The sequence below is a fragment of the Hemicordylus capensis genome, chromosome 4 (assembly GCF_027244095.1).
Source record: "Hemicordylus capensis ecotype Gifberg chromosome 4, rHemCap1.1.pri, whole genome shotgun sequence".
NCBI lineage: Eukaryota > Metazoa > Chordata > Lepidosauria > Squamata > Cordylidae > Hemicordylus > Hemicordylus capensis.
This window is the reverse complement of record NC_069660.1, coordinates 145,384,644-145,409,865: the sequence shown is the minus strand read 5'-3', so window position 1 is coordinate 145,409,865 and position 25,222 is coordinate 145,384,644.

Genomic DNA, 25,222 nt, shown 5'->3' with positions numbered 1-25,222 from the left:
AAAGACCCAGGAATACCTGGGATCATTTTCCAAATCAGTTAAATTGCATCTTTCTATACCCTATACCCTGACTCACTGCAATCCTGACACTTCCGGAGTCCTTTTGTAGGGAATACTATATACACCAGGCCTTCTTGTTCTGATATGCTAGCAGTGCCCGCAAGAGGGAAGGGGAAAGATCTCCCCCACTCCACTCCTTGTAGTACATTGTGATACTGTCTCTTGAAAGCTAGTTATTCAGAGCCAATACAAGGCCTATTTTATGTAGCTGAGAAAGAAGTGTAAGAGCTCAAGAAGGAGAGCTTGCAGCAGGAGACATTGGTCGCATTCCCATGTAATATGGAACTGTGGGTCCAATGGACCTGCTGTTCAGCCCTCCCCCCGCCCCGGTGCGGTTACCTATCTTCATCCAGACATAACTGGCAGGACCCTCTCTGCAGTCAGGAAGACTACAGACAGGAAGGGGAACTGGCTGTGTGGGTTTCCTTCTGGAATGAAGGACAGCCCGGCAGCCAATCACAGCCAGAGCAAGGGAGGAGCTTCCTTCCTTAACTCCGCTTACAGCAGTGTCCAGTATTCAGACCAAATGACCCAGCAATGGAACCTCAGATATGAGTGGCAAAACTCTCTACAAACCTAATGTTCAAATTGGAGTTTGGGGAGGGAAACTTCAGGTCAATTTGGTGTCCAAACCATGGTTGCCCCATTCAGATGTACAACAAATTCAACTTCAGGCCCCTCCAACTCTGGTTTCCGATTACATGTGAATGGGGCCATTTTCACTGTGTGCTGAACTCTGTATAAATAACAACGATCTATGACATTCTAGCCCATTTACATCTTATGTTCAATGCACATATAATCTTGTTCAGTGTTTGCATGTACAGTTATTCACACGTTAGGGACAAAACATATACAGTACCACACTGTACCCCAGTTAACTTTTAAAGTGTACACATGTTAAAGTGATCATACAAAAATGTACAAAGGGTGGCCACCCCAGCAACATTTATGGCTAAGTAGCCTTAAGCAAGTCTGCCTCTCAGCCTCAGGCTCCCATGCCCACCCCGACAACCATGCCCACCCCGAATTATAATAACACTGACCTAACTTTTAGGGCTATATATATATATTACTGAATAGTGTACTTAATAGTCGTTGCAGGCTCAAAATTGTCAGAACGAATCCAACCTGGCAAGGAAATTTGCTTCCCCCAGTCCACTGAAGCCAGCTGACTTGCTGTTGCCTTTCTCCTCAATGTCTACTTTAAAAGTCCCTTTTTTTCTTTCTTTAAACTCCTTAGGTCCCCAACCAGCACAAGAGATTGTGGGGATTGTTGTTATTTTAAAAGATGCTGCCATGGGGTTTTTTGGTGGGTTGTTTGGTTTGTTTTTTTTTGCTGTGTCACATGAAGATTGTTTTAAAGGTTGTGTTTTGTTTTGTTTTTTTAAAAAACACCTTTGCATTACCTTATGATTTTCCCTTTCTTTATTATGAAAAATATAAAGTTTTAATTAAACCACAGACTTGGCAGGAATCCATGAAATTATTAATCTGACTGGATACGTTTCTGCTATTTATGTAAAAGTGGTTTTCAGAAGAAATTGTGAAATGTTTTCTTAATATATGACCGCTAGTTATGGAAGGCAATATGTTGCTCAAAAATCTGCATGTTTCATAGAGTTATAGTGAGCTCTACACTGGTGAACACAGAGCATCCTAATACTCCAACTAAAACTCTGTGCAGATGTTTGCTCAGTAATGAGATGTATGCATGGAGGGAGGATTGTGATTGCACCCACTGATTCTGCTCCCTCTTTGCACCCATATATACTGTAGGTGGTCCCGACACATCTTAGTCAGTAAGGCTCAGAGAGACTACCCAAAGTTCAAGGGCTGAAGTTGAGAAATATTACAATCATTGCAGAAATGATGTCACTATGAATGAGTTAGGCATTGGAGATGCAGACATAGATTGTAAGAGTCAAGCACAATGAATGATAGCGATGTTTGCATCTACAGATGAAAACAGAAATGGGCAATAAAAGGCTGATCTGGATATTCTGTTTGGCTACACCATTTTATTTTAGTGTGTTTTATGATCAATATCAAAACACTTAGACTGCCATTTAAATCTCTATCTACATGTTAAATGCACTAGACAAAGCTCCATAAAAGCATTTTAAAAGCATCCCTGCTCTGGTGACCAAATTTCATTTGCAGACCATACTAATGTGGTATTATTATGATGTTGTCAAGGTCCAATACAACAGCTCCCCCCAGCCCCACACCCCCGGCACCATACACACAATAACTTTAATGGGAGTTGGATCCACCTATCAATTAAAATTTTCCAGATCAAATGACCCAGCAACCATTCCTTGTGTCCAGCATCCTGTGCCACAGAGTTACATGCAATAAACCAAGAACTGTCATATGTGAAATAATCAGACATCCCATCTAAAGACACCTTTCCTTCCTGCCCTTTTATTTTAATCCTGCTGCATGAAGGTTTTTTACCGCACTGCTCCCCCCCCCCAAAAAAAATGTCTCCTAGCAGATAGGATCATGCATTCTGATCTCTGGTTCAGAACTTAGCCTTTTGGAAATCTGAGCTTTCTAGTTCTCATCATTAGATTGGGGCCCACTGAGAAAGCTTTTATTAGAATTTCATCCTATCCTCCTTCCAATGAGCTCATGGAATTCCTCCCCACCACTGTTTTATCCTCACAACAGCCTGTGAGGTGGCTTAGCTTGAGAGACAGTGACTAGGTCCCCCAGTGAGCTGCACGGCTGAGTGGGGATTTGAACCCAAGTCTCCTCGGTCCTAGCTGAACACTCCAACCACAATATTACACACTGGCAGCAATCTGTACATGAGAGTTTTTGTCCGTGTGTACTATAGTGGTTAGAGTGGTTGCCTGCACAACATTCTTATGCATATGAACTGCAATAGCTTGCAATTGCTCGTATGTTACAATGCTCATGTGGGGAGGATAAGGAAGGAAGCTGCATGGAGACCTGTGGCATCCCTCTTTGGGCATGTGGCTGTGTCCACAACTTTTAAATCTATTTTGATTTTTTGACACCCCCCCCCCACATACACACTCTGAACCCAACATAACAATAGTTGTCAATGCTAGTTTCTCCATCTAACATTGTTGAAGATATCATCTGGATGAAGAAAACAAGCTGGTTTCCTACATTTAATAAGCCTGCAAGATTCACCTTGCTGATTACAAAGTAGTTATGCTGGGGGGATAATTCTTCATGGAGATAGAGATTTAGTCGCATTTCTTCCTCATTACTCTGCACAGTACCTGCTTAAATTGATTCCAAGTTCTCATTATTCCTATCACATGTTACCTTTGGGATTGTACGGATCTAGATTTGCTGTTAAAGTACACCTGCCATATTAAAAGTCTCTCTCTCTCTCTCTCTCTCTCTCATATCTAGTTATCTTGATGGTGAACCTGTGTCTGAGCTTTACCTCTTTGGACTACAGGTGGCTACAGCCCAGTTCGGGCAGGTGGGCCTGTCCTCATGGCAGCTGCCATTTGGAGGCTGCCCGCATATGCCATTTTGGCGGCCTCTGCGAGTCATGAAAGGGAATTTATAGTTCAGGCTGGAAAGACTGAAAGGGAATGAATAGGTGAGGCACTTGGCCATCCTCATAAATAATAAGATTTATTTCATTTCTATCTGAACTTTATTTGGATAGCTGTTAAAAGAGTATAAGTCTGAGTTGCTACTATTGCCCAAAGATTAAGGGAATAATTGCAAAAACCACTTTTCCTTTTCATATGTAAAAACACTGAAGTATTTTAAAAGGAATTCAAAACTACATGGACACCATCCATATAGTAGCACTGATTTGAAGTGTCACTGATTTTAATAGAAGACATTTAAGCACATGTTTTAGAATCCCATTAAGGTTAATGGGATTTGTGTTTCATTTTGCCAGGATCATGCTTCATCATTTTAAAATTTCTTGAATTTTTGAAATTCAGATATAGGACCTCCCTCTCTTTGGTCCCCATCAGTCAATATGTCCACTCCTCCATTTCTTTAATACTGATGTCCTCACTTCAAAACTGATATGTAGGATTAAGGAATAAAGGAAGATTTGGTGTAGATTTCCCCCATACATGCAAACATAAACAGAAATGTCAGAGAGAGAGAGCGAGAGAGAGAGAGAGAGAGAGAGAGATATTACTGTAATAGTTCTTACTGAGGGAATAAACCCCACTGGGGCAGCACCACAATCAACTCAATCCCAGTGCTTCAAATGAGCAGCCCTACCTGGTTTTGGGCTCTGCACATCCGGGTAGGGCTGCCCATGTGAACAGCCTCTTTGTCTGGGTTGTCCAAGTGATACAACCCAGCCACAGGCTTATTACCCTATCTTGGAGGTGCCAGGGAGGGAACTTGGGAAATTTTTATGTATTTTAAATGTTTTATATTTTGTATTATGTTTTAATTCTGTAAACCGCTTAGAGAGTTCGATATTAGGCAGCATAATAAATAAGTAAATAAGTAAATAAATAAATAAATAAATAAATAAAGGCCGGGGGGAGGGGGAACCTTTGGAGACCCCCACCCCTGCAGCCACAGAGCCCCCGGACTGAGTGGCGATGAGTTTAATTACATTTTTAAAAAAGTTTTTATTTTTTTATTTTTTTATGGACCCACAAACCCAAACTGGTGGTTGTTCAGTCTGAGATCGGGCCGAATAGGGGCTGGTTGAATTCAGGGGCAGTTCTACATAGAACCATTGAACCGGCCATGTTTGATATCAAACGGGTTCAAATTTGAACCCATTTGCACATCCCTACTCAGCACCAACCACACTTCCCACACCCTCAAGTGTCAACAACTGAAAATCATCCAATCAAATCTGACAAGATTCAGACATAGATTTTAATCCAATAGGTAATTCAAGCTGGAATTATTGTGAACCACGTTATCTGCTAAAAATTCTGAAAATATCTCACAGCAAGTCACCAAGGGTTCCAACCTATCAATCACAATCACAATTAAAAATCACAGTTAGCTGGATGAATGTGTGCAAACACAGTTGGGGTAGAAAATGCTTTGCCACCATAACAACAGTGGAAAGTACACAGGTTTAAGCCATGTTTAAACCTTCTTGAAAAACCGTTTAAACCTTTTAAACCCATGTTTAAACCTTTGAGCCTTCTCTCCATTTGCACTCCTCATTGTTATCCTGCCTCATTGCTCTCTAATTCCTGGTCAGAGGTGCTCTTACCCCTGAACTTCCAGGCAGAGGTCCAGGGCCTCCAAACTGCCTGGGGCCCCGCAAATCCTCTTTCGTCTGTCCCAAGTGATGTGGTCACTGCTGCGCCAGTCTGGACTGCATCTGGCAGCTGAACGTGAGTGTGACCTGCACTTGGCGGCTGAGCATGTTCTCTGCTTTAGAGAGAGGGAGGGAATGGGAAAGAAATATGTGAGGTGGTCTATTAAGGTGCGTGTTGAAATGTTTCTGCTAATTCATATTTGTATAAATATACCTGTTTTATATTCTTACATTCTTGTGAGTTCAGTTGCTGCTTATGCCCCCAAGAACCCACGAGTTAAAAATACGATGTCAGTGTCTGTGTGTATGTCTGTGTGTGTGTGTAGGGGGATGATGCTTAACTTGCAGTGGGGGGGTGGGGGTGGGCTCCAAAGGCCTTTAGGTCCAGATTCCAAAATTAACTAGGTGCACTGGTCAATGAGAGAGAAACCCAAGCCCTGGAACTATAATGTCAACTGCCCAACCCAATTCCCTAATCCATGAAGCCATGGGGGCTTCAGTAGAACAGTTGGCTATTATCAGCAGGATCATCCCCTTAAAGCAGACTGGAAATTATTTGGATCAATAGGACACAATCGATCAATAATTCCACAATGCCTGTGGTGGTTATGAGAAACCTCTGGTCTGAGTTTATTAATTTTCTTAAAACTAGATCTCACGGTTCTTTGCAACAGCCCGGAGCAAATAAGAATTCCTTCTACACCAATAATGGTCCAGAAGGGTCATCCATATTGTCCTGGGACATAGTGGTATACCAAATTAAGTTGTCTGGTTTAAAAAGTTAGTACTAATTTGCAAGGTTGTTTGCCTAGTACAACCTTTCTGTACCATCAAGCTTTATTATTGGGAAGGCAACATTTTTCATCCACTGAATGCACTTCTAGTGTTACATTTTTCTTCCCATTAATACATTATCTACCCAGTATTTTCCATTTTTCTTCTCACATTTAATGAGAAAGGGGCATCTTAAAACCCTGCAATAATTAAATATGTATTGCCGTCAGACCGGCATTTCGAGAAGGGAAATATTCTCAAATTCCAGATTGTCTGAAGCATTTATTAAAGGCTTGACAGGGTATAGTAGGTTGGTGATTCACAGATAACGGTAAAAAAGAATAGCCCCTCAACATCTTTAATTACTAAAAGCTTAATGTAACACTTGCAACCAAGAATTAGATGTTAAAAGCAATTAAATTATTTCAAAGGGTTGCAAGCCCAAATTTAGTGATGTACAGTGAAAAATTGATCAAAGGAGACTCATTTCTAAAGGGGGAACTTTATATAACAACGTCTATGAAATGAAGAGTGACTGCTAGACTCTACTTCAGAGAGAAAAATATCCTTATTGATTTTGAGTCTCTAAGTGCCGGACTGTGTGTGTGTGTGTGTGTGTGTGTGTGTGTGTGTGTGTGTGTGTGTGTGAGAGAGAGAGAGAGAGAGAGAGAGAGAGAGAGAGAGAGAGAGAGAATTCAATTCTACATAAAAAACAAAAACAAATAAAAGGAGATGGACCTCTGTCCCTGAAGGTAGAGCTGGTCTTGTGGTAGCAAGCATGAATTTTCCCTTTTGCTAAGCAGGGTCCGTCCGCTTAGGGAGCCTACATGTGAGCACTTTAAGATATTCCCCTCAGGGGATAGGGCTGCTCTGGGAAGAGCTCATGCATGCTTGCCTGCAGAAGTTCCCAAGTTCCCTCCCTGGCATCTCCAAGATAGGGCTGAGAGAGACACCTTCCTGAAACCTTGGAGAAGCCGCTACCAGTCTGTGTAGGCAATACTGAGCTAGATGGACCAATGGTCTGACTCAGTTTAAAGCAGTTCTCTATATTCCTATATAAGGTACCAATCTCATTCAAGAATCATGAGGGGGAAATACAGGAAAATATCTGCCATCTTCACCATCTGTGTTTCTTTTTCTGTTATCTAATGGGTACTCAGTTTATTTTTTGGGAATTTTTGAAGTGCTTAGATTCTTTTGTGTCTTCATTACACACCTTCCTTTCTTCTGTTCATTTTGACCCCACTGCTTTGCAGGTGAGGGTGGGGAATTAGTGGCATCCCAAGTTCCAACTACCCCCCCAACAAGCCATCGGGTACTCAGTTTATATTTTAGGAGTTTTTGCGGTGTTTAGACTCTTTGGTGTGAAATGAATCCTCATAAGGATTCATTATGAGGAAAGGTTATTAGACACCAAAGAGCCTAAACACCTGAAAAAAATACCTAGAGCATAAACTGAGTACCCCACTGCCTCACAGGTGGGAGTGGGGTGTAGTTGGCACATGGCAGTTGACAGCTGGCACTGTCCAAAAGACAGTCAAAATGAAAAGAAGAAATGAAGGTGTGTAATGAATCCCCATAAAGATGTATTGAGGGAAAGTTATTATACACCAAATAATCCAAACACTTGAAAAATAGTGACCACACATTTCGCTCCATAACTCCACTTCTACAAAGTCTAGAGCTTAGCTCTTCCCCCCCCCCCCTTTTTTTAAAGCAAGCTGGGAATCTGGGGGATTTAATAGGAGGAATCCAAATCTCAAATAAATTTGAATCGAATCAGACGTAATTTGATTTGGACCCAAATCTAGGCAATGGACCACAGGGGTGACTTTTTTTCTGTCTCAAAATCACCCGAATCAACTAGATTTGTGTACAAATCAATTTGTACCCGAATCAGTTCACACATCCCTAGGCATTATTGGCTACAGTACTTGGCAGCAAACTGTGCTTGCCTCTGCAGAATGTGTGGAATGGACTTCAAATGTCTGAAGTAAAGTTGCCGCTGGAATGTTGGTAGAGTGAAATTCAAAGCAATTTTCGAGGCTTACTTCCTCAGGATAAAATATCTGAGGAATTTTGAGGGAAGGCAAGTGTTTAGAAAAGGTCTAGCAAAACTTCTCTGGCATGTTCCATACTTCTTATGAGGCCACTGAATTTCACCTAAAGCAAAACTTGGAGTGGGTTTGGGAGGTTTCTTCTTAGGAGATATGTTTGAAGAATTCTGAAAGAACCCCAAAGTGTTTTGACAGGAGTAGCAGATTTTCTCAAGAGAAATTCGTAGAGAAAGGTGAGTTGAGATAACTGCAGACGGTTGTTGGATACGAGCAACTCTGTTATTCTCTTTGATATTTCTTAACAGCAAAACATGGCTGTGTTGGATATATAGTGCATGAATTGTATTTTTTGCTAGGACCTAGCAGTTAAGCAACTGACAGCTAACAACTGTCCATAAGGACTACTCACCTTACCCTGTGGAACAGAATAAAATACCAATGCCAATGCCAGGCTGCCCTGGTAAAGAGTTCTAAGTTTCACACCAAAAACTACAGCTCACAAAGTGTCCCCCAGTTTTGACAATAGAAGGATGACTTGAAAAACACAAAAATGTCTCATACACACACACGCACACACACACACAGGCATTTGTGCACATCAAAGCATTGCACAGAAGCTTTAAAAGCATGTTAATGCACATTAGAACACAGCAATGGTCTCATCAGGGCACAGCAAGGGGGTCGAAACAGAATTTTTATGTGTAATAGCATGCACAATAGCTCACAGAACAGAACTGGAGGAAAGTGAAGGTAATGTTGCAGTTTGTAAAAACATGTTCAAAGGCAACAGAGGATCAGGGAAACAGTGGATAGAAGCAAAAAATCAGCGAGACAGTGGAAGGTGTGTGTGTGGCTGTGTGTGTGTGTCTATGTATGTGTTGGGGGACAACTACTAGTTGATTTCATACCTGCAAAAATGGCAATTTTCCTTTATCTCACCATAATATATACAGGATTGTGAATGATCAAACAAAGTAAAAGATATTGTTGTCATAGCTTTTCAAAAACCAAGTTCTCAGAATCTTAAAAGATGTTGAACCGGGTCTCACGATCAGTGAGATCGTGAGAGTGAGAGCGTAAGAGTGAGTTCGTAAGAGTGAGCGGGGAGAGCGGGCTAAGCCCACTCTCCCTGCTCACGATCAGAGCGGAAGCCCTAGGTGGCCGAATTGGCTGCCCACACAATTGCCGGCTCCGCATGGCCCCCGGACCTCCAGTATGCCCTGCGTGAGTGCACAGGGTATACTGGGGAGACCCCTGGAGCCGGGAGGCGGTTTTTCGCCTCCCCTCTGGGGGTCTACTCGTGAGTAACCGTGGCACGGAGCCGCACCGCTGCTACTCACGATCTTTAAAACCAGGTTTGCGGAGCGCTCGCTCTGCAAACGTGGTTTTAGGGCAGGGGTACTTAGGCAGGTTACCCACCTAAGGCCACCTTAGGCGGCCTCCTCTAGCCTGATTTTGCCCCATCGTGTGAATAGCCTTGTTATCTTTTTATTTGTTGTCACACTGCACTTGTAGTGAATAGATGACATGAGGGAGGAAGAAACAATGAGGCAAATGAGGGAGAAGGTGGAGCTCAGCTTTATGCTTGCTCCAAACATTTTGCAAGCCTCATCAGAAGTTCTGTTAAGTAGAGCTGAAACACATATGTTGGAGTAGGGATGTCCCCAAACCAAGTGTGGTTCGAGCACAGGGAAATTAGGAAGGCAACTTTAAGAAAAAGGAGAGTAGGTGCTTACTTGCTTTCCGCCGCCCCTTCCAACTTCCTGCTGGGTCGGCGTGCTTCCCTCCAAGCCCCATCATGTGCTGTCAGCATGTACTGTACAAGGCATCCTGGCATTGCCAAGCAGCATCTGAGTGGTCAGCAACACCATACTGACCACACCAATGGTACCCGCACATGTGCAGATGCCATATGTGTGCTGACGGCACGTGGGGCTTTTGGGGAAGCACGCCGCCCCAGCAACAAGCTGGAAGGGGTGGTGGAGAGCAAGTCAGCACCTGCTCTCCTTTTTCTTAAAGTTGCCTTCCTAATTTTAGATTGTGAGCCCTTTGAGGACAGGGATCCATTTTGTTTATCTTATCTATTTGTTATTTCTCTGTGTGAACCGCTGTGAGCCATTTTTGGAAGGATGGTATAGAAAGTGAGAATAAGGCCTCCTTCAAAAGTGCGGTAAAAATCTTCAGTATCCTCGGTATTGTTTGAACTACTCAGATCCTATTAGGCAGCACAGGCAGAAGACCGTAGAAATTAGGGATGTGCGTAACGTTTCGGGTACAGAACGATCTGTACGCACTCAGTAAGGAGGATGCAAAAAAACCCCAAACATTCTGCACCCATGGTGTCTCATTGAAAATATCATTTGGTATCAGAGAACCCACACTCAGAAGAATACCTCAGAAACAACAGAACCCTGTACCCCATGGGTTAGCAACCCATGGGGATGGTTGACACCCTCTGTGCACTACACCACCACTCGCTCTGGGCCACCCCAGCGCCCCCCAAGTGCAGTTATGGGGCAGCTGAAACCTCCATTATACCTTATGGGGAAAAACCTTAAAGATGCGTAAACTTCAACAAACCACAAATAATCAGCCCTTTGCCCAATTCCTTTGAAAAAATTCTTGTAGCTTCCTTGCACCCCTTGGGCACTACCACCAGCCCCACACCACTCTAGCCCACCCCTTTCCCCCCGACATGAAGTGATACACCTCCATTATACCTTATGGGAAAAAATCTTAAAGATGCATAAACGTCAACAAACCACAAATAATCAGCCCTTTGCTGCTGCTGCTGCTGCTGCTCCTCCTCCTCCTCCTCCTCCTCCTCATCATCATCATTCTATATTGTGGTCGTAGACCAATACTTAGTAAAACATACATACTTGCAAGAAACTCATCACACAGATTAAACGCAATATTAACAGGTTAGAATTAAGGCATATGTGGTGAAATCCAGATAGATCTTGCTGATAGCCAAAGGGAACAGAGCACCCTCCATCACAATCATAAAACAGAAATCATGGGAAAGAGAAAGCAAAACATTATTGGAAACCTAAGCGGATGTTACAAATGATATAACAGTACCTAGCCATTTTGCTGATTAGGTCGTCATCAAGACTGGACAGTAAATACTTCAAATAAAAGTCATCCAAATGCCCAGGAAAACATCGCAGCAAAGGGGACACTAATCTTAAGCGGGTGTCCCTATAGAAATTACAATATAAAATGGCATGCACACTTGTCTCCACTTGACCAGACCCACAGGGGCAAAGTCGAGCAGAGAAAGGGGTACCTTTAAATCTTCCCTCCATAACAGCAGATGGAAGCGCATTTAGACTGGCGATCGTCAAAGCACGTCTGAATTTACGAATGATAATTAGACTCAAATAGCTAGCTAGTTTGATGTTAAGCATTTGATCCCCCCCAAAGACATTCTTAGGCAAGGAAGCAACTTCTTCCTGCAGTTCCATATCCATGATACGTTGTTTGATCTGAGTCCTGGCTCGATCATATCCCATTTTGATCACCTCATCCTGAGAGAAACCATAGTGAGCCAATTTGTCAATAATTTGAGTCTTCCACTTGAATCTGAAACAATCAGTGTTAATAAGGGGGGCCAATCCTACACAAGAGAAGACAAATTTTAACCAGAATAATATGATATTCCTCCAATAACAAGTATCCAATCTAATCATACCCACCTCTCGTCTTAACGCAACATTAGGCACGCATCGGGGGACTAACAATAGCCCTTTGCTCAATTCCTTTGAAAAAATTCTGGTAGCTTCCATGCCCCCCTTGGGCACTATCACCAATCCGACTCCGCTCTAGGCCACCGCTTTCCCACCGACGTGAAGGGGAAAACCTTAAAGATGTGTAAACTTCAACAATTCACCAAAAGTCAGCCCTTTGCCCAATTCCTCTTCAATTTGGCTGGTAGCCTCCACCCATTAGGCACTACCACCCCACCCCACTCTTTTGGCCCTGGGTTCCGTTTTTTTGATCCAAATCGATTCAGATTCAGATTTGGATTAATTTAGGTCTGAATCAAATCTGGGGTGATTTGCACGTATCAGATTCAGACCCAAAAATGAAATGGAGGTGTTTTGATTCAGATCCAAAATGAAACATCAAAAATCTGAATTGCACACCCCTAGTAGCCATAGAGGGCTAGACTAAAGGCTTGAGAAGGCAGGAAACAGGAACTTCCTGTGAATGTTGTGAGCTGCCCTAAGCAATGTGCACTTGAGGAGCAGTGTATAAATATTATTTATAAATAAATAAATAAGTCTCAGTGAGGCAATTCATCAGGTGGTGGATTGGCATTGGCAGCAAATTCACCTCCTTTGTCCATCTGCAACCCCTGCTGCCTGCCTGCCTCACCAACATGCCTCACAACAGAATCATTATGGGTAACATTATGAAGACTGAAAAGAAATGTGTTACTAGGGATGTGCTATCACCCAAGAGTGACCTGGAGTTGGAGAAGCAAATAAGAGAGGCATCGAAGAGAGACAGGGCAATAATAATGGGTGACTTCAACTACGCATACATAGACTGGGTAAATTCACATTCAGTAATGACAGAGAGGCCAAATTTCTATATGTGCTAAATAACTGTGCCTTTAGAGCCAATGTGGTGTAGTGGTTAGAGTGCTGTACTAGGAAGGAGACCCAAGTTCAAATCGCCATTTAGCCATGATACTTTTTGGGTGACTCTGGGCCAGTCACTTCTCTCTCAGCCTAACCTACTTCACAGGGTTGTTGTGAGGAGAAACTTAACTATGTATACCGCTCTGGGCTCCTTGGAGGAAGAGCAGAATATAAATATGAAAATAAGTAAGTAAGTAAGTAAGTAAATAGATAAACAAACAAACAAACAAACAAACAAACAGTTAGTCGCGGAACCAACCAGAGAGATGGTGACCTTGGATTTAATCCTGAGTGGTGCCCAGGACCTGCTGCATGATGTCAGAGTTGCAGAGCCATTGGGTAGCAGTGACCATAGTGTAATCCAGTTTAGCATATATGCAAGTGGAAGGAAGTCCAACACAGATGTGTAGGACTTCAAAAGAGGAAACTTGTCAAAAATGAGGGGACTGCTAAGAAGGAAGCTGAAGGGAAGGTGAGGAGGGTCAAATCACCCCAGAAAGCATGGAACATATTTAAAACCACAATACTAGAAGCACAGTTGGAATGCATACCAAGAAGGAGGAAAGGTACCACCAAGTTCAGGAGGACACCAGCGTGGCTAACAAGCAGAGTCAGCTATAAAAGGGAAGAAGACTTCCTTCAGAAAATGGAAGTCCTGCCCAAATGAAGAGAAGAGAAAGATACATAAACTCTGGCAAAAGAAATGCAAGGACACAATAAGGGAAGCAAAGGGAGAGTTTGAGGAATATATAGCTAGACGTGTGAAGGTGAATAACGAAACCTTGTTTAAGTATATCAGAAGTAGAAAACTTGCCAGGGAAGTGGTTGGGACCTTAGATTATGAGGGTGTGAAAGGGATTATTAAGGAGGATAAGGAGATTGCAGAGAAGCTGAATGAGTTCTTTGTATCTGTCTTCATGGCGGAGGATACTGACCATATACCCTCTCCAGAATTGAGCTTCTTAGGTTTAGTGGCTGAAGAGCTGAGCCAATTTGAGGTGGCAAGGGAAGATGTTCTAAACTGTTTTGAGAAGCTAAAAATTAACCAATTGTCAAGGCCAAATGGCATCCGCCCAAGAGTTCTGAAGGAACTCAAATGTGAAATTGCTGATCTCCTAGCAAAAATATGTAACTTTTCCCTATAATCTGGCTCTGTACCAGAGGACTAGAAAGTAGTCAATGTGACTCCATTTTTTAAAAAGGGATTCAGGAAATTACAGGCCAGTCAGCTTAAGTTCGGTGCCAGGTAAATTGATTGAGAGCATACTTAAGGACAAAATTGTTAAACATATAGAAGAAAAGGCTTTGCTGAAGGAGAGCCAGCATGGCTTCTGCAAGGGTAAGTCTTGCCTCACTAAACTTTTGGAGTTCTTTGAGAGTGTCAAGAGACATGTGGATAAAGGTGATCTGGCTGACATAGTATACTTGGACTTCCAAAAAGCTTTTGATAACGTTCCCCACCAAAGGCTCTTGAGTAAACTTAGCAGTAGTGGAATAAAGGGACAGGTTCATATGTGGATCGGTAACTGATTGAAGGACAGGAAAGAGAGAGTAGGAATAAATGGACAGTTTTCACAATGGGGGTAGGTAGGAAGTGGGTTCCCCCAGAGATTGGTACTGGGTCCAGTGTTCTTTCACTTGTTTATAAGTGATCTAGAAGTTGGGGTGACCAGTGAAGTGGCCAAATTTGCAGATGACACTAAACTATTTAGGGTAGTGAAATCCACAACAGATTGTGAGGAGCTCCAAAAAGATTTCTCCAAACTGGGTGAGTGGGCAACAAAATGGCAGATGTGGTTCAATGTAAATAAGTGTAAAGTGATGCACATTGGGGCAAAAAACCCCAACTTCACATATACATTGATGGGATCTGAGCTGTCGGTGACTGACCAGGCGAGAGATCTTGGGGTCATAGTGGACAGCTTATTGAAAGTGTTGGCTCAGTGCGTGGATGGTGGCAGCTGTGAAAAGAGCTAATTCCATGCTAGGAATCATTAGGAAGGGGATTGAAAATAAAAATGTTAATATTATAATGCCCTTATACAAATTTATGGTGCGGCCACATCTGGAGTACTGCGTACAGCTTTGGTCACTGTATCTTAAGAAGGATATTGTAGAACTGGGAAAGGTGCAGAAGAGGGCAACCAAAATGATCAGGGACCTGAAGCACCTTACTTATGAGACTAGGCTACAGCATATGGGGCTCTTTACTTTGGAAAAGAAGTGACTAAGGGGAAACATGATCAAGGTATATAAAATTATGCATGGAGAGGGTGGACAGAGATAAATTTTTCTCCCTCTCTCACAACACTACAACCAGGGGTCACCCCATGAAACTGAAGGTTGGGAAATTTAGGACTGACAAAAGGAAGTACCTTTTCACACAGCGCATAATTAATCTATGGAATTCTTTGTAATGGGATGTGGTGATGGCCATGAGCTTGGATGGCTTTAAATGAGGCTTATACAAATTCATGATGGACAGGTCTATCAATGGCTACTAGTCTGGTGGCTATGGGCCTTTCAATGCCTCTCAATACCAGTTGCAAGGGAGCAACAGCAGGAGAGAGGTGTCTCATGGGTCACTGTGTGAAACAGGATGCTGTACTAGATGGGCCTTGTGCCTGATCCAGCAGGGCTGTTCTTATGTTCTTATGACCACTCCTTCTGCACATGGGTGGCCGTGGTGGCAGTGCTTCTGCCACTGCTGCTCTTCCACTATCCATTTTCACTTTCCCTGGAGAGCAAGGGGCAGGACACAGAAAGGGAGGAGAGCAGGAGGAGGAGGCAGAACAGCAGACTGGTAGTTAACACTGCAATTGCCACCATGTAAATATGAGAAGGGGCTTTGCATGGGTGGTGTGAGCATTGTGAGAGTGTGTGTGTGGGGAGTTACAAGGGAGGTGGAGGGGTTGTAAGCGTAATTAGTATGTCACAGGGCAGATGTAAGGGTAGGTGTATGCATAATAAGAAGTGGCAGGGGAGTTGCAAGGGGAACAGATGCATTGCAAGTGCAGATGACAGCCTTTGAAGGATCAAAGCTCCAGAGCTTTGCAAGGGCAGGAGGGTTAATTCAGGCAGGAAGGTTACATCGAGTGGGCAAAGGGTTAGCAGGGATGCAGATTGCATGGGGAACAGAACATGTCATTGAGGTTTTTAATTTCACGGTGACCGCTGGTTTTTCTCAGCAGATTGGTGTGTGTGGCGGTACAATCTATGCTCACTTGCTATGGTAAAAAAGGACTCTTTCACAGTTAGAATGTCCTATGGGATAAGTTGCAGCATTAGTGAAATATTTATTTAGCTTCATAAACATAATTCTCAGTATTCATAGAAGCATTTGTATGTGTGTGTGGTACACACGCAACACATGTGCATACAGGGCAAGGAATATATAAGCTAGCAGATTGGCAGAATAAAATTCTGTGAACAATTCAAGGGCATTCTGAAAATTCCAGATTTCTTAATTACTAGTTAATTATTTAGCCACTATAAGACTATGACTAGGTAATAGCCTATGCACTACAAAATTATTTTGATTAAATGGGTTACAATTGGTATAGTTCCAGTATAATTTCCCCCTCTTTTTATTTCTTTTGCCAATAATGGGGATGCAAAACAGAAACCTGGAAGAGATCCAACCACTGGGACACTCTAATGAATTATAAAAGAGAAATAATTACATAGCCTTCTAAAGAAAGGTTTAAGACAGAGGGAGTTAGGTAGCAGCTGCTTAGAGAGGAAACTTAAACGGCAACTGTAACAGTGATTTAGGTGAGGCAAAATTCTCTTAATGAACATAGAACGTGTTGTTTGATATTCTCCAGAAGCTTTTAACTTTGCTTCGGAAGCTACGTGGTGGCAGCATTCCTGGTAGCAATTTCCATTAACAAGCTATCACTCTCTGCACATTATCACGGTCTTTGAAGATCAATTATTCTCATGTGGTTTGGTTCTTCATCACCTTTATTATTAATACAAATATCTTCTGGGAAAATAATCCCTATTGCCTTGTTTTATTGTAATGTATTTGTGGTTTGGTCTTTTAAATAAATATATATATATATATTAAGTTAGTCTAAGTCTACACTGTAGGAGCTTAGTGGTTGGGTTTGCCACCCACTCACTGCTTTTATGCATCGTGTGTATGTTAGGAGTTCTGGTCCTAAGCAGAAGAAAATCTATTTATTTGGTTGGTTGGTTTGTTGGCTGTAGCTTTCCAAAGTCTCAGACAGGAGTCTTTCCCAGCCCTGTCTGGAGATGCTGCCAAGGATTGAATCTGGGACCGTCAGCATGCAGATCCTTTGGTGGACTAGTGCCAGGACATCCTAAAACAAATGACTGGGAATGCCCTCTGAAGTGCATCGAATTTCTGAATGGCAATTTGAAGGAACCAGTGTATTTCAGTGGGCATCTCCTGTCATTCATTTTAGTACATTCCCTAGAGCAGTGTTTCTCAACCGCCGGTCCGCGGACCTGTGCCGGTCCGCGACGAGTTGAGTGCCGGTCCCTGCCTGGGAAGGAACCCCGCCCCCCCCCAACATTCTGCAGAGTCTCCCGCCACAACTTCATTGGAGGAGAAGCCCAATTCAAAGCCCGCCGAGGCCGCCCGAAGAACCTCTTTGGCGGTGGGTCCTTTCCTCCTCCTTCTCCAGCCCAGGTGGGCCTCTCCTCCTCGCCTAGACTTGCCTCCTCCTCCTTCCCCGCTCCACCTCCAGCTGGTGTCCTCTGGCCCGGCCACCTCTCTGGAGCAGCCCCGCGGCAATGGCTGCGGCAACAGTGTGAGCGCGGAGACTGGCAGGGGTGCTTGGGGCTGCCGGTCTGCATCGTTGCGCCTTACTCGGCGGGGGCTCCCAGCTGCCTTGGGCTAGCAGCAGCCAGTAGGCTGCCACCCCAGCAAGGGGGCTCTTTGCCAGCCACGCATTATTGCTTGCTGGTGAATTGGCCGGAGGAGCTGGGACGGAGCAGCCAGCGCGGTGGGGGAGAGGAGGAGGAGGCAGCGGAAGCGGCGAGGGTAGAGCTCATCCCTCCATTGCAGCCTTTGTGCTCGCTTAGTGGTGCAATCTCAATGTGGCAAACTATGCAAGGTGTGTGTAAGGAGCACAATCTGGCATGGAGCTCACTCTGCTATGCAAGCCCCCCCCCTCCAATGCACAGCAGCAGCTGTGCGTACAGAGCACCGGGTGGTGGTGGGGCTCCTCCTCCTGGGATGCTCTTGCGCGTCACTGCATGGGGGGCTGCATTTACGCAGCAGCCAGCCCCACTCCGAGTCCGAGGAGGCCCCCAGGAAAACGTGGCGCGCTTCCATTCACTGCACCCTCCTAGGCTCCATGGAGGAGCAGTGCGGTTATCGCCTTTGCGCAGCCATGCAAAGGGCTGCAGTGTGTGTGAGAGTACTATTTTAAAATCAATATTAAAATGGGAAAGACGCCTCGTTTGGAAAGGAGATCGGCTGAACATCAGCCCCTGCTCCCTGGTTCCCGATGCACCAAACCTGCCTTGAATGAGTAGCTTTGCTTTCAGAATCGCTAATAGTGACTCAATCTGTTTCCCCCTTTCTTTGCTCCTTTTGATCCTCTCCACTCTTTGACCTTCTTTTGGCTCAAGGGACAGTAGGCTGTGCCTCGGGAGTGGGGGTGTATTTGGGTGTGAGTGCTGGAAACAGTCCCCAACTTATCTCCTTTCTTCACACCAGCCCTGAGCCCCTGCAAACCACGGGGCCAGTAATTGCTTTTTTCAGGCAGCCCAGTGCGGACTGGAGAGGAGCCAATCAGCGCCTTGTTTACACTGGGTGATGGACAGCAGGCTGGAGAGCTGTCAACCAATCAAGGTGCCTCCTGGAAGTGGGGAAGGGAGGATGAAAGGAAAGGGGGGAGATAGAGAAGAAACTCAAGGCTATGTGGTTAACCTCTACGATGCCAGTACAAAATCAGTTGAAGGCTGTATGTGGAGTGTGTATATGCCTGTGCGCGCACCATCTACTTATTAAAAATAGATTTTAATAAACCACACAGCAGAAAAGGTAGGATAAAACGATGTAGCCCTTTTAGGGGTACATGAGGAGTAAGTAAAGACAGAATTTGAAGTTGTAAGGTTGCAACATATTTTTAAAATATAGTAATGGTAATGTTAAATCTGGACTTGACAAATCTCAGGTGCCAGGGAGCCATGATGCCTCATCCTTTCCCCCGCTCCCTTCTGATCAAATTTCGTATCCAAAATTATGAAATTTATAGTTTTAATATTTGCTTTTAAATTATTCTAATTTTAATCATTTTAATGCTTATGATATTATTTTAATTGTAAACTGCCCAGAGATGCAAGTTTTGGGCAGGTATAGAAGTCTGCTAAATAAATAAATAGATAAAATTAAACTTGATACACCTTTACTAACTGCTGGTCCAGGAAACTGCGCATGAAGAATGTAGTGGTCCTTGAAACTTTGCATGAAAAAATTAGCGGTCCTTGACTCCAAAAAGGTTGAAAAACACTGCTTTATACTGTTTTCATACAGGCTATTGGAAGCTGGTTTCATGGTGTACACCAATCATACAAGCTGAATAAAGCTTAGCCATTGGTAGACAAGGTGAACCTTACAAGGCAGAATCCAGCAATAAAGCACCAATCAACTTTAGCTGTGCTTATCCCCAGTCAGGCAGGGCAATATATGGTCAACAGGTGCTTATCTCCAGTCAGGCAGGGCAGAGTATTGTTCCAAGAAAAGGGGCCTTGTAACAACACGGTGCAAAAACTTGTGATCTTTAGAGCTTAAGTAGGTGGCAGAACTAGGTGAAAGGGGATAGTGGAATTTTCCTTCATCACAGGACACTCCAAAGTACAACCAAACAATCAGAACTCAAATGGAATTGGAAATGCAGTAATGAACTTAACCCATCTGTCATCTTTACTGCGAAGGGAACACATGCTAGAACTCCCACTAGCATCACTGTGGCACTCTGTCTGTACTGCACTGAGCTGAGGAGATCTAAGACTAAAATGGTGCCCTTCATTTTGTGTAAATTATACCAGCATTAAGAATATCATTTTTTCTAAACAGTTTTTGCTTGCTATAAATGCTTTTGATAAGCCTCCAATGTGTCTTCTTTCATCCCCCCCTTTGTTCTATCTACACTGAAAGAAATGTCCCATCTTCATTATGCTTTAGCTCTACTGTCACATGAGGAATAAAACTTTACCATAGTTGCTTAGATCTGTTCCTTTATTCTTTCTCTTTTTACAATTTGACCTGTATAAATCCAGTTACATTTTTATTTTGATTGTTGTAACCAATCCAATCACTTTTCTGTCTTTGAATAGTTCCCCCCTCCTTTATTTTGTTCCCTGTAGAGGTTCATTGATCTTGTTGACAGTATTTTACATTTTATCCTACACAAACTGTTCAGTGGATTCAGTCATTTGTCTCATGTCTCCTTTTTATTTTCAGCATGACAGAAGGTTCTATTTTCATTTCACTGAGGTTTTTTGGGTTGGTTTGTTTGATCATCTTGTTTTTGCACTTTTCTTCACTTGAAGCCAGTAATAGCTGTTATGGGATAATAAGATTCATGGTTTTTCCTATCCACATTCTGGCCCCAATTCAGCAGAGACTGAAGTATGCCTAATCCCATATTTTTCTGTGCGTTTAACTGCACTGAACTCTGTCTTGGACTTTGGCACTTCTATTCATTCCAATATCACAATAATCACTTACCATACTGATCTACCCAAAATCCTGGTTCAGCAAGATACTTAAGTACATTGTGAACATTAAACTTCTGAATAATTTTACTGAATCCTACTCAATGCTCAACTAATATGTTGTTCTTGTGCTATAATTTATTATTTATTTATTATATTTTTATACCGCCTATATACATCTCTAGGAGAGGAGAGCTGGTCTTGTGGTAGCAAGCATGACTTGTCCCCATAGCTAAGCAGGGTCTGCCCTGGTTGCATATGAATGGGAGACTTAATGTGTGAGCACTGCAAGATATTCCCCTCAGGGGATGAAGCCACTCTGGGAAGAGCAGAAGGTTTCCAGTTCCCTCCCTGGCTTCTCCAAGATAGGGCTGAGAGAGAGTCCTGCCTGCAACCTTGGAGAAGCCGCTGCCAGTCTATGAAGACAATACTGAGCTAGATAGACCAATGGTCTGACTCAGTATATGGCAGCTTTCTATGTTCCTATGTTCCAGTGTACCCATGACTGTGTTGTTGTTGTCCTTCTCCTTCTCCTTCTTCATCATCATCGTCTTGGTTTATGGACCAAAATAGATAGATAGATAGATAGACAGACTGATCGACTGACTGACTGACTGACTAATATGCTGTTTGAAAGTGCTCCCTTGTCTCCTTTTGCAATTTGTTGTTCTTTCTGAGCCCCCCCCCCATTTTGATCTTTTGATTTAATGTGAATGTGTGACATGCAGTCCAATCCTATGCATGTGTATTTGGTAGTAAGTTTTATTGAGTTCAATTAGGCTTACTTCCAAATAAGCGTCACAAGATACATTAATGAGTAACCTGTAAAATATCCCGCAGAGTATGAATTCTCATATTTACAGTATAATCTGTCCATCATGTGGCTGGGGATGATAGGAGTTGTAGTCCAACAACCTCTTGGACCCAAGGTTGGGAAATCCTGATCCACACTGACTAGTAGTGATTCTCCAAGGGAGCAGAATGAAACTGCTCTTGGGGTACTAGAAAACGACCCCTGCCTAACTTTTGGACTTGTGTGGGGAATCAGTGGATCTGAAATGAGCAGTTCAGTACATAATAAATTTGTGCAAAGCTTTAGTCTTAGAAATGACTGACAGAGAGTTGAAGTAAAATACTACCAGGTTTTTTGAGGGTTATGGGGTACAAAAAGAAAATCTTGATTAGCAAGCAACACAATGCAGCTATTCCCACTATCAGCCGAAATTGGGCAAGGGGAGCCTAGCCTGATTTTGGCTGATCGTGGGAGCCACCGGGCTTGCAGGCGAGCCTGGTTGCCTCCCGGCAGTTAACCCACCGAACAACCCCTCCCCTTAACCCGGGTTTGCGCTGCGGCTACTCATGAGTAGACCCCCAGAGGGGAGGTGAAAATGCTCGCACAGGGCGTACTGGAACTCCCGGGGGCTGCGCAGCCCCCAAACTCCCCAGCCCCTCCTGGCTCCGTCACGGAGCTGGCACTCGTGCGGGCAGCCGATCCGGCCACCCAGGGCTCCCGCCCTGCTCGTCTGTGGGGAGAGCAGGCTTAGCCCGCTCTCCCCACAAACCCAGACAAACCGGATCTCACTGATCGTGAGACCCAGCTCAATATCAACTAACAAAGCTAACCAGGCTAATAATATTAATAGTACTAAATTGAAGCTCATGAAGAAACCTTTTGGCTTGAGATCCAAATAAAATCCACTCAAGGCTGACCAGAGAAACAGTCTTAGAGAACAGCTTTAGACTATAAAGGGGAGCAGGTCAGCAGGAGGAGAGGGGAGCAAAAGACTTAGGAACAGGGATTAGTATACATCACTTCCTTTCCAGCAGTGTGTTTGGACACTTGTTGCTCAACGAATGTCGAAAGACCTATTTCCACCAGGAAGGCAGAGTGCAGGAGCAGGGAACCAAGTGCCACTCAAGGGTCAGGGAGACAGGAAAAGTCCAAAGGAGGTCTGATCTCAGGGGACCAGTCTCTTGATGCAGCCAAGCGTGCTGCAGAGATCGGGCCTGAGGACAGGGCTAGTCTGGAGGTAAAAAGTGGGATGGGCACAAGAGCTAAGGCAGAGCAAGATGGTATCACTGGTGCCCAGATGCAGGCACATGAACCAAGTAAATCCAGAGAAGAGACCCATTGCTTGGTGGTCTTGGGGACAGAAATAGGCCACACCTTGTCCTGGGGCCAAACGTTGGCCACTCCTTTCTGCTGAAAAGGGTGACATACGTAATGGACAAAAGGATACATTTTGTCCTTTTCAAACTTCTCTGGGTATGCTCTGCCAGCACAATGGAGTGAATAGGTTTGAGAAACCTGTGCAGGATGGAGTGGAATGGGCACATTAGTGGGCTTATCTTGTATGATCAGGAAGGACCTTAATAGGTGATGGAATGTGTTAACAAGCATGCCACTCGAGCCTCGAGCCAACCATTAGCGCTTCTTGTTAGAGAGATGAGCCTGTTTACCTTATTCCTTCCTGCAAAGGCGATAAACTTGAACACTAATCCAATGTGCCAATATGGAGGGGAGCAATTCAATATCTATAGAGAGATTGTGGAACCTGCTCAAACCTCTATTGACTGTAGGCTGCTCCTTCTTATTCACATGCTGCACAATAATACCTCACTGAAGGTGAGATGTAGTGCGCTGGGTCATCTGACTCAGCCTGTCTCGACACTGAGGGGAGTGAAGCAGGGTTGCATCTTGGCACCATCCCTTTTCAACTTTTACATAAATTCCTTAGTGGAATGTATGGATAGTAAAGATTTTTATCCCCCCAAATTACCGTGTAAATCTATAGTGGCCTTGCTTTATTCAGATGATGTGGTTATCTTAACTAGAACATTGGTCGGCATCAAAAGAGTTTTGTCCAGGTTGAATCAATATTGTGAGGAGGAGCAGTTAAGTATTAATGCTCAAAAATCTAAGGTCATGGTGTTTGCAAAAAAAACCTAAGCGGCACATATGGAAAAACAGAGTGACCTTGCACAAATTTCTGCAAGTAACTTTTTTGGTAGTTTTACAAATTACCCTAAACCCAAACAATATTTATTTATTTATTTGGTTACCAAGTCTCAGAGAAGAGCCTTACCTCTTGCACGATTTAATGCATTACCATCAGCTGTAGCAGAGTGCAGATATAAGAAAATCCCTATCAATAATCAGATCTGTCCCTGTGGTCAAGGCATAGAATCAGTGGCTCATGTTTTGCTGTATTGCTTATTTTCTAGGGATATTTGTTCTGAACTTATTTCCCCTATTTTAATGCATATTTCAGGTAGAACAGAGGATGGGTATGTTTCTTTTCTGTTAGCAGACTGCAGTAAACGCATAACACTGAATGTGGCTAAATTTTGTGCAGCAGCAAGCAAGATTAGATCCAAATTGTTTGAATAAACGGTATTAGAATGATTTGGTTAATTAATATTTTCTTGTATTTGTGAAATGAGCTATATTGTGTTGTTTCTGTTATGGCTCATTGACTGTAATAAAGATTCATTCATTGGAGGGGAGTATTTGGCTATCTCCATGAGAAGAACAGTGCTTAATTAACTTGTGTCTATTTCAGCTTCCTCACCTTCACTGAAATCAGAGAGGGGAGCAGATGAATAGTCCTCTTACAGTCATGAGTTAGATTTGGCCTGGAGTTACCTTTCCCCATGCTACCAGCCAAGTGATACACCCTTGTGAGTTAGCTCACGTATGCAAATGCTGAATCCATGAGCCCAGAGAGACAAAATGGAAACTATAAGCCTGTAGCTCCAAATCAGGTGTAGGGGTGCTGCTGGGAGCCCCTAAACAGGCTATCTTAGTAACAGCACACCTCATGGACCTTGAAGATACATAAGAAATGCATACCAGTCAACATAGAATGGCTGTTACAAAGAACCCAGGGCTGCCACTGAAAATGGCAGCTATGTCTTGATTTTGCCTTCCATAACATCAAGTTCAACCAGTGTCATTATGGTTCTCCCCCCACCCTGCTCTGACTCTGTACCCAGGGTAGCTGTTGACAGGAGGAGGAGAACACCATGTTCTTTATAACAAGTAATTCCATTCATAGAAAAAAAATAAAGTTTAGAATCAAAGAATCCAGGCAGCATTAGTAGGGGCCAGGACTTGGACACACATGCTTTAGAAGAGCACATCTTTTAGAGTTATAGTCATTCTGAAATTACAAACAACCACATTCCCCTGATGTTTGTAAAGCTACAGTTTTATTCTGTTTGGAATTATTCAAGGAGGTGTTGTAGGCACTTTGATAATGTACAAAAGGGCAAGCATTCGTTCAATTCAGCTGGATATTCTTTTTAAAAAGCCATTTACCTGCAGTTCTAATATTGTGATTTAGTGTTAGTGCCTTACACCCTACTTGCTCATAACAGAGATACCTAGACCAGCAATAGCTTAAAGTGCTAGCCAACACATAACCCTTTCAAATAAAAGTTCCAGGAAAAGGCATATAAAACCAAAACACCTTTACAGTATTTTGCTCTCAGAAGAAATGTCATAACCTTCCCCGGGGTTATAGGATGGACCAATTAAGAAACTAGGAAGAAGGTTATAACAAGCAAGCCTGGCTGGGGGGGGGGGGCGTTCTTTGTGGTATTTATAGCATTCTTTAATAATTTAAAAAAAAACCCTCAGGTCAAAACTTTATGCCATCTCAAGGGTGATTCAAACTAAACCCTAAGAAACATTTCAGCAACACAACTATTGGAAACAATTT